Source organism: Panthera pardus, unplaced genomic scaffold (assembly GCF_024362965.1).
Source record: "Panthera pardus isolate Hobbes unplaced genomic scaffold, ASM2436296v1 HiC_scaffold_10, whole genome shotgun sequence".
Taxonomy (NCBI): domain Eukaryota; kingdom Metazoa; phylum Chordata; class Mammalia; order Carnivora; family Felidae; genus Panthera; species Panthera pardus.
In genome coordinates, this window is record NW_026526655.1 from 76120876 (window position 1) to 76132294 (window position 11419).

At 34.9% G+C, this 11419-nt stretch overlaps 1 pseudogene; it reads left to right on the plus strand.

Moving 5' to 3' along the window:
* The first annotated feature begins 4772 nt into the window (after window positions 1–4772).
* LOC109269520 (ATP synthase F(0) complex subunit C2, mitochondrial-like) lies at window positions 4773–11074 on the plus strand (annotated as a pseudogene).
* Window positions 11075–11419: the final 345 nt, after the last annotated feature.

Consider the following 11419-nt stretch of genomic DNA (forward strand, 5'->3'; position numbering starts at 1 on the left):
ACAGCTGCGTTCTATAGGATAAAATCCCAGGAGTATCACATATTCCTTGCATCTTCCTCTTCTCCAAGGATCTGACTATATTTCTGACATTGATGCTGAATGTTGCTGTCAGTTTCCAAATGCCCAAGAAACTCTTTTTTAAAAAATTTTTTTATGTTTATTCATTTTTGAGAGAGACAGAGACAGAGCACGAATAAGGGAGGGTCAGAGAGAGAGGGAGACACAGAATCTGAAGCAGGCTCCAGGTTCTTAGCTGTCAGCACAGAGCTGGTCACGGGGCTTGAACTCAGGAACTGGGAGATCATGACCTGAGCTGAAGTTGGAAGCTCAATCGACTGAGCCACCCAGGAGCCACTGCCCCCCACCCCAAGAAACTCTTTGTATGACCCACAGGCAACATCTGGAATTCTTAAGATTTCTTTCCCTTCAGTTTCAAATATTAGTAGAAACTTTGTATTCCCTCATAAAACTGAAATTAGGACAATAAGGAACAAACATCATCTAAGAAATGTAATGAATGAATCAAATCCATAAGATTGACATGACATCTGCTCCCAGTAGTAAGCAGGATATAAAACGAAATTCTTTCTTACTTAGAATGTCAAGTTGCTAATAAGTTGTATTAAATATATGAGATTTAATGACATAGCATAAGGAGTTAAAGAAGATCATGGCATAACAATTTTTTTATTACTGTGTAAAAGATTGCTATTCAAGAAACTTACATAGCATGAATAATGGAAATGGGATGTGTATGGATAAAATAAAGTTTTAACCACATTTCAGATATAATGCAGAGGGACCTTGCAGACAATTGCCCTTGGCAAGCTGCAGTTGGAAAGAAAGTGCTTTATTTTGGGTAAAGATTTCTGGCTGGTTCTCAAATCAAAAAAGTCAATAAAATACCTGTGTCTACAAATTGGTACAGCAGCTACATATTAGCGGGTCATTTTTCGTTATTCATGTTTTTGTGATGAGAGTGGGAGTTGCGCCTGCATGGCCAGTGATAACCTATATTCTCCAGGGGTTTGTGGAAGGATGCTCTTTGTTACAGTTTTGTGATTTCAAAGGTACCAATTATAATTACAGGGAGACATTACCCTTTTAAGGCACGGAGATCTTTATATGACAGGGGAAGAGCCAAAATTAAAATTAAATTATACCTGTTTAAAAAAAAGGATGGAACCACGTTCTTTTACATTCTACATCTATAATTTAGTATGCCAGTTCTGATACCCTTGGCAATGGATTTCCTATTCTCAGTTACTTTGTGGGTGTAATAGCATGTTAAGACCTACTCAGAAGTTATAACTGTAATGTCTGTCTTGCAATACTTTGACTTTAGTTCTAGTAAAATAATAAGTAACCGTTGTGGTTAGGATTTTTAATTGAGAAATGTAGAAAGATTCCCTGGGACAAGGAAAATGGGAGAAAAATTCTGGACTTTTCCAGAGGGAACATTAATTCCAGTGACCAGTGAACTTTTTTTTTTAGTGTAATGTAATATTTTTTATTAGAGTAATGTAGTACATACAGCATATTTACATTAATGCAGTATCATGCATACAGAAAAAGAAATTGTATTTAAAACTAGTGGGTATAGACTCATAATTATCCAAGCCTGCAATGTAGAAATGTTCCAACAGAATTTCACCATTAATTTTCTAAGAGTTTCCAAAGCTGAATGGGCCTAGTAGAGTAACTCAGTAAGAATACATCCTGGGTTGATAACTTTTAGGTTAATGTCTGTGAGGTTGAGTATTAGAAGCCCTAAACATACGAATTATTTGAATTAACAAGAGCAGAACCCATTTCCACTGTTTCCCTGAATCCGTGACAACAAAATTAGAACATACGTAGTTTTTATAACCACACTATTAGATTATAAGCCTGCAAAGCCTGCTAGCCAGATATTAATCCCTTCCAGAAAGAGTCCTCTTTCAAGTTGTATTTTCAGGGTGTCCTCAAGGTGCATTGCTCAATAGATTCCTATATTCTGGCCCTCTGCACTGTCTGTGCCAATTGCCAATACCAATGCTCACGGCAGGACCCCTGTTCGGGACAGATGTCCTCAGCTGCTCAACATGACCCATGCTCCCATTTCTGCCTCAGGACTCCGAGTTGATCCCTGAGCTGTTGCAGTTCTTACCACCCCACCTCCCCATGAAGAGTGGGGGCCAATTTTGATGCTCTTTATATTCAGTCTGTCTCCACCTCAATGTAACAATAATAAAACAAACTTACTGTTTCTTCTATCACAGCAAATGCGTTCCATGTGTTCATGTCTCAGAACCCAGGGTGGTACTTCAAAAGTCCAGAAGCAAGTAGATATCCCTTAGTCTATCGTAATAGTCAGATATTAGTTGCCCTCCCCAGAATTAACTGGTTCACAGAATGTGTGACTATGGAATCATCAATCCGCTTAACAAGGAAAGAGACTATCAGCCTCCCCCATTAATATCCAGTCTCATCCCCAAGCCCAAAGGAGATTCTCAAAATATAAATAGATAGACAAACAAATAAATAAAGTAGCTTCTATGAACCTTAGCATGGAGATCGTTTCTTTGGTGTGTGGACATATGTTTTCATTTCTCATGAATAAATACTAGGTAGGTGACCCAGTAATTTTATTCCTAGTTATTTACCCAAGAGAGATGAAAACATATGTTTGCAGAGAAACTTCTATATACATGTTTATGGGAGTTTTATTCATCAAGTAAAAAAATAACTAGAAATGACACAAATATCCTCAACAAAATGAATTTAAAATGGATTTTAAATTTAAGATGAAATGGAGTTTTAATTTTTTTAAATGCTATTTAATTTATTTTGAGAGAGAGAGAGAGAGAGAGAGAGAGAGAGAAAGCAGGGGAGGGACAGAGAGAGAGGGAGAAAGAGGATCCCACGCAGATTCCACACTATCAGTGCAAACCCCAATGCAGGACTCAATCTCTCGAACGATGAGACCATGACCTGAGCCAAAATCAGGAGTCAGAAGCTTAACCAACTGAACCACCCAGGCACCTCCAAAATGAAATGGAGTTTTTAAATGTAGTACATTCATACAGTAGAAATCGACAGAAATAAAAATGGGCAAACTTTTGATATTGCAACAACATGGGTGAATTCCTCCAGCATTATGTTGAAGAAAGAAGTTAGACACAAAAGAATGGGCACTGTGTGATTCTGTTTATGTGAAATTCTTGAACGGGCAAAATAACTTATGGTGACATCAATCCAAACAATCATGGCTTAAGGCTGGGGAGTGGAGGAAGGGGCAGAGCCGCAAAGAGAGGAATGTTCTGCATTTTGGCTGGGGTAGAGTCACTTAAATCTATAAATTTGATCATAGGTCAATTATTCCTCAATAAATTTGTTTCTTTTTAGATCTAGGGAGCATAACTTCCCAAGGTCTGAGCCATTCAGCTCCTATCTTATTACTCTTATCTTTTATAACACTTTACTGATGTTATTTTCATACGCATATTCTTTACTGATTTTATAACTACTCTTCTACATCCAGCTTCTATAAATTAAATAAGGCAGATATGAGTACCCCATTTTGCAAGCTTTTGCATATTTTGAAACATGATTGCCTTTCCCCAGACTCGGCTTCCCTTCTCAGTTCAAAGCTATTGTGCTTACCAACGCATTACACAATGCACCTCTTTGCTGCACTAATAGGGAACAAAGCTCAAAAATGTTTCTTCATGATAGATAATAGAAAAAGGAAAAAAAAAATACTTTGCTTTATTTACCCTTTTCAGTGCATTTGTAATAATAATCTAGTTTTAACTTGTGATAACTTATAATTTTGAAGTTTGGCTTGAGTTAGAACGTGATGCATCCTTGATTTATGCAAAGAGCATCTAACCTCTATAAGACATAATAATTCATGACATTCGTTAATCATATCCCTTCATCTTCTTACCATCTGGTCATTTCCCCACAGAGTAAACTTTTATAAAGCTATTTCCAAAAATACATTTTTCATGTTTTTAAATGCTTTGCAAAGTCATCTTTATTCTTTTCACTTGATATTTTTAGCCTTATCTCAAGGTTGCCACTGTTGCATTGCAAACGGTTTTTCCATCAGAAATGGTACTGACTGTAAAATAATGTTCTTAAAATAACACTCCAAAAGTATTATTTATTTTCTCTTTTGGCACAGAAAATATACTCAACAACTTTATAAACTTGTTCAGCAAAGTCAGCCAAGAGCCACTTACAACATATGCTGTATACACAAGGGCACTGTGTTGGCTTGGATTCTTAACTAATTGTGTGTTACAGCAAAGAAAACCTTAAAAATGGTTTGAAGAGCAAGTACTCCATAAAACTTGCATTTACCTCATAAAATCTGTCAAATCCAAATTTCCCAGTGTCGCTGAGATCGCTGTTTCCATTATCACTCGGTATAGTACATGAACTTATAACCATTGAACAAAATGAGATTGATTGGTATTTCAGTTAGTATCTTAATAAACATAAACCTATGTGCACAATCTCACACACGATTTCTTTTCTTTCAATTTATGCAAATTTTTGGTTTGTCTAGCCTTATGTATCTAAGATAATTGTACCAGGTTAATATTAAACGTGTATAAGCACATGATATATCTTCCAATCTGGAAAAATTATTCCAATAACTTGCATTTATATTTTTATTTTATTTCCTAGTTGTTAATAAACATAGAGTCAAATTTACTCTATAGTTATTTCTGATTTCTTCTTGTTTCTAGAAATTGTGCACAACTTTCCTTCTTTACTGAATGAATTCATACTCCAAGATTGGTACGGCCTTGAATAATCCAGAATGCTTAAATTTGTTTCTGTGTTGCTTAAATTGCAAACAGCCTGAACTTGAAGAAGGTAATGCATAACATAATCTAATGTTAACTGTTCTTTATTTCGATATACCCAAACTCATAGTTAAAGGAAAAGTTATCTAGGTGTTACGTTAAAAGCATCATCTACCAACAAATTAAATTTGAATAATTCACTCCTGCCCCATTGCTTCATCTCGAAAAGGTGCAGAGGGGCAAGAACTTCAACTTTAAAAGGGGAAGGTAGAATCTTATATGCATTTCTCTTCCTTTCCAAGTCTACCTTTATAGCTTAGTGCAAAGATGTGAGCAAATTTTGAAATGGTTTTTGATGCAGCAGTTTTAACTTAAAAAATTGTGAGAAGTGTGGCCCCTTGCTACATGATTTGGAGAAGATATAAGTAATTTGATTTTTATTAAATTAATGAAAGAAATTAAAAGCCATGCTAAGCTCTAAAACTTCATAATTAATTCTAAATCGCTTATATTTTGTAAATAAAACCAGTATGAGTTGTAGTCTTTCTGACTACAGATCTTTCTGAGATCAGAGGACAAATTAAGAAGTATGCAATAGAGGATATCTTTGATTTTCAGTTTTTATTGAGGATTGATTGTATATACAAAAGTGTGCCTACCCTAACTGTACAGTTTGGTGAATTTTCATACATAGAATACACCTATATAACTAACACCCTGATCAAGAAACATGATATTACCAGAAGCCCAGTCCACTTCATACCTTCATCTAGTCACTAACCACCACCCACAATACAAGTGTAACCACTGTCTTGACTTGTAAAAACATACTTTAGTTTTGCTTTCTACTCTACATAAATTAAATTATACAAGTGCTTTATTGTGTGAATACGCCCACATTTATTTTTCATTCACATGATGATGAACATTTGTATTGGTTCCAGTGTTTGGTTGTCCCAAATAATGCTAGAGTGGCCATTTGAAATCTGTCTTTTGGGGAATGTATGTAAATACATGTCCTGTTGGGTATGTACTTAGAAGTCCAATTGTTGGCATAGAGTGTGTGTATTCAGCTTTCCTGGATACCGTCATGTGATTTGTTCCAAACTGATTTTGTCATACTTACCTGCCGTCAGTAATTCATGAGAATTCCTGTTACTTAGCATCTTTGCCAATACTTAGTATTATCAGATTTAAAAAGTGTTAGTATTTCCTATATGTGTAAGTAGAAGAAGTATTGCATTGGGTTTTTAATTTGAATTTATCTCACAACAAATGTTGTCAAGTATCTTCTCTTATGTCTTATTTATTCTTTTCTCTGATGAGTTTGTCCAAGTCTTTTTCCCATTTTCCCTTCAGTTGTGTCACATTCACTTAAGCAATTCCCAAGATCTCTGTGAAATACAGTGTGTGTGTGTGTGTGTGTGTGTGTGTGTGTTTTATAATGAATTGCAGTAGTTTCTTGTACATTTGGGGATATGAGTTTTTTTGTTGGATATCTGAATGCAAATATCTTCTCCAATTCTCTGAGATGCTTTTTCATTTTCTTAAAATTGTTTTAATGGAAATTTTAAATTTCAGTATAATTTCATTATCAACTTTCCCCTGGATGATTAGCTCTCCTTGTCTTAGTCTATTCCAAATTAATATAGTTGTTTTTTTCTGTTATCTTCTACAAGGTATATTGTTTTATAAGGTAATTGCCTTTTAGATCAGCAATCTCTTGGAAATTAAATTTTGTGTATGGTGTGGAGTAAGAGTCGAGATATATTTTGTTTCCTATATGCTTATCCAAATACTCTGGCACATTTTATTAAAAATATTATCTTTGCTCTATCATACTGTACAGCCACTTTATCATAAATCAAATCATCATATATATGTGGGACTTTTCCTAGACTCATTTTTTGGTTTTTGGTCATTTCATATGCAATAGAACGAATGCCATATTGTTTTAATTATCTGGTAGATTTTGTTTTATTTTTTTTCTTTTTCAAGCTTGCCTTGTCTATTCTTGGTTCTGTGCATTTCTATATAAATTTTAAAATCATCTGGTCAATGTCAGTAGAAAAAAAGAATACAGACTTTTATTTGGATTACATTATACATAATACATATAAATATATTATGCCTTGTTTATAATGAAAAACAAAGCTATGTATGGAATTCCATTGTTATTTCAAATTCAATTCTTATAAGAGTAAATAACTTCCATCTAATATGTGTAAAAGATAACAATGCAATGAGCTGAACATTCAATAAAGTCAGATTTAATAAAGATGGCTGATGGTTGTCACTTGAGAACCAGAAAAAATATAGCAAGAATTTAACCGTGGAGGGTTAGTGGTAGAAGATTGTAGCTTGTATTCAAATTTTACATCTGATTTCCATTCAAATAAAATTGGAAGCTTTTCAGCATCAAAATACCGTATAAACAGAGATCAAAGCACTTAAGGAGAATTCCAAATGTTGGATAGATTTATGAAGTAATGTTAATAAATATTTTCAATTGAGATAAAAAATGCGTTTGACTTTTTCAGTCCTCAACTGGTTAAGAAATAAACCTAAAATGTCAGGAAATTGACAAATTAGACTGAAATAATAAGAATCTAGTTCAAAAAATATATTATGATCTATTCACATTTTTTAAACCTCCAAATAGTGAGTTCATTTAAACAGGACTTTTAAGCAATCAAAATAATTGGTATCACATGTTATCTGTAATGTTTTCTGAAAATGCTAAATTAATATGAAGAAGCCTAAAAGTCTAAGAATAATTTTAGTAAGATTCTATAATGATAAAGTGTCATTTTTAGGTATTATATTACCTTAAAATTATCTCATATATATTGTATTATTGACTATCATTTGAACAGTTATTGTGATTTACCAGTTGCCTATGATCAATATATCTCAACATAGAGATAAAATATATTTTTTCCTCTTCAAATGCTCAAAAAATCACTCTATAAGCAAAATAGTAGGCTAAAAAATGTCAATTAAATGTAGAATTAACTGGAGCAGCTTTCTTCTCCTTAATCGTATTTTCCTTAATCTCTGCTCATACCCAGTGACCACATTGCATGGACTGATCTTAGGTGAAAAGTCATTAGAATATTGGAGAAATATCTAATATATTAACTTCACCAGTCTATTAATAAATATCATTGAGAAGGGCTAGTACATTCTTTCAGCAAAATTATCCTTCATGTAAATTTGACAATGGTTCTTTCAGAAATGGAAAAATGTGAAATAACTTGGGAACGGTTTTCAGGAATTAACAGAAAAGGATAAGAGAATTTGACCGTGTGCATGAAGCAACAGTAACTACATTGTTTGGAATGATGTGTTTCCCTTTTCTTCTTTGTCCTTCATTTCAGACATATTTTCCCCTGTACTGTCAGATGCCCTTTAACACACAGAGAGAACTGTTTAAACACTTGCTTTTATTCTCCCATCTCAATCCCTAGCTACATGTGCCTAATATTCTCCATTTGGGTAGGTACCTCAGAAGAGTTAATTCTAGACAGAAAGAAATGAAGAAACCACCACTTTCAGAAAGTCACTGAATCATATCAAGTTGTTTCTAATGCCCTGTGCCTGGGTACTGACCTCAGATAGCCTGCACGGAGCCTGGGTTCTTTTTGTTTTTTTCCTTCTCTTTCATCACCTTTGCCCATTTACTTGATTCCCTTCCCTCAATGAACTTCTGCCCACTTTTTTTGTTGCTGAATTGATGTTTTGGTCCTTTCGTCTGCCCCTCGAATCTCCATCGGCTCTATCCTCATGTCTTCCAAGCCCCAGGCTGACAAATACTGTAGATTGTTTTAGTGAAGAGTATGTATTTAAGTTTCGGGGTGGGTTGGCATGAAAAAGACTTTAGGATGTTTGGATCTGTCCAAACAGAGTGATTCAGTTAATATTAAGTGGATTTCTTAAATTAAATCCAAATTCTGGATTCTAATTCTATTGTGCAGTTTTTGTTTTATATTGTTCTTTCAGTTTATGTAGGGCTAAATAAGTATGTAGGGCTAAATGTAGGGCTGTATAAGATGATACAGTCATCTTATAACTATAGCTTTAGTGCCCTTGTTCTTTTAGAGTGGATATTTATATTTAACATAATATTACAGAAGCATCTAAAGGGTATCCTAAGGAAATAAGTCCTGAGAGATGGTAGATTAAAACAAAAAGAGATTATTTGGCCAAAAACCTTTGGAGTTATGATTCATACCAGAGACTCTTTTGGGGGTGTTTATAACACACATTATTACATTAAGGTCCTGCAATTTAATATATATATATATATATATATATATATATATATATATATAAATGTATTAATACATACATACTCATAGGCCATTATATCCTATACTTATTTGAAAGACTTTGGAAAGGAGCAACATCATTATCCTTTTTTGTAGGCATATACAATAGTTATTATACCCATCTACATAATACACTTTGGAACAATCAGCACTAGATCTATATTTATTCCTGTTGCCCTTTCCAAAAATGGGTTGGAAATGGCCTCTGAGTGCTATGTTTCAAGAACTTTGACTGCTTATCTTATTTATATTGCTTAGATTCAAATTCCAACTAAGTGACTACCAATTTTGTTGAACTCCATAGTTTGATAATAGTAGAAACACCCTGTGTATTGGACCTGAGTAAAGATAGATCTATTTCTTGCTTTCTCTACTTACTATCTTTATGGCCTTGGGCAACTTCACTAACAGTCTGGGTCTCAGATTTGTATCTGAAAGACAGCCTTCATAGAGTTAGCATTTGTCCTGTAGAGAATTAAATGAGATAAGTGACATTAAGTATACATCACAGTTCCCTGATACAGCAGCCCATAAATGTTAGCAGTTGTTGAGAACTGTTTCTGAATATTTATGAAAGCCTTTGCTCCATAATCATTTTAAATTATTTCTTAGCACAACCTAGAATTTAAAATTATGGATCCAGACTTGTTGTATATGAGAGGAAATAAACATATTTTTAAAAATTCATTTGGTGTGTGATAATATATTTTACCTAAATGCTTAGCAGAAAAAATCAGTTGTTTAACAATTAAAAAAGAAAATGCCTGGGGCACCTGTGTGGCTCAGTTGGTTAAGTATCTGACTTTGGCTCCGGTCATGATCTCACAGGCCGGTGATTTTGAGGCCTGCGTCGGACTTTGTGCTGACAGCTCAGAGCCTGGAGCCTGATTCGGATTCTGTGTCTCCCTCTCTCTCTCTCTGTCAGCTTCTCCCCCACTTGTGTTCACTCTCTCTAAAAAATAAACTTAAAAAAAAATAAAATATCTCTTTTAAGCATTGTTATTGAATGTAATTCTTGTTGATAAAGGTATATCAACATTCCTTTTTTATCTAGATATGAGTCCAAATACCAAAAAACACTCAGGATAAACCTTATTTAAACTCTCTATTTATTTGCATGATTTTGTTATTTCAGGATATGTATGAAAAATTATTGTTTTAAAATTGCAGTTATGAAACTGATATTCACTATATGTTAACTAAATACAATGTAAGTAAAAATTTGGAGGAAAAATTACAATTATTCTTTTATTCATTTTGAATATATTTCATCTTGCATTTGGTACGGTACTGTGTTTTCCTTCCCATTCCTCTGGTCTCCTACTCGATTAAAACTATATAAACATATTAGAAATAAGAGAACCTGCCCCTCTCTGTCTTCTCTGCAATGGGAGCAACCCCCCTGCCACAGCCCCTCATCCCCTGAAAACATCCGCCTGTGCAAAGTTCGTCTCCTGCCCCTTCCTGGTGAGGAGCACCTCTTAGTTGTTGAGCGCATCACTGCAGCAGTTCTAGGACCACCAGAGACCCTGACAGATGAAAGCCTCAGTAGTTTGGCAGCCCCACGTCCCATCCCTTGACCTCACTTATTCCTAACTTCAGCTTCAGAACCAGCGCCATTTCAAAGGACAGCCACACCGAAGTCAAGTTCACTGGGGCTGGGGCTGCCGTGGTAGGGGGGGCTGGCTCTGGGGGTGGAACCCAGACTGTTTAAGTGCCTCACCATTGGTTATGCCAGGAGCCCATCTCTGAAACAACAGTTCTTCTCCTACGCCATCCTGGGCTTTGCCTTTCTCCAAGTCCTTGGGGCTCTTTTGCCTGATGGTGGCCCTTCTCATCATCTTTGAGTGTGAAGAAGCTTTCTCAACCCCCCCTGCCTTGTCATTCCTTTTCCCATACCTCCCCAGGCAGTCTGGGGAAAGTGGTTGGCTCAGGGTTTGAGAGAGAAAATACAAATACTGCATTAATAAGAAAAAAAAAAGAAATAAGAGAATCCTTTTCATGTATTTTGAAATGAACAATGAATACCAAAACTTAGAGAAAACTGAGAGAATTTTGAGTTCTAAAAAGTCAAACACTGTACTCAAAACAGAAAATATATATATATATATATATATATATATATATATATATATATATATATATATTGATTCCAAGCATGCCCTTTGGAGACTGTGACTGAAGACCACTGCTCAGGTCCTCCTTCAGAACCCAGGCCTCATCTGACAGCTCACAGCCTGGTCCATCTCCAGAATTTCCTGCATCCAAAAGAAGATGCCTCATCCA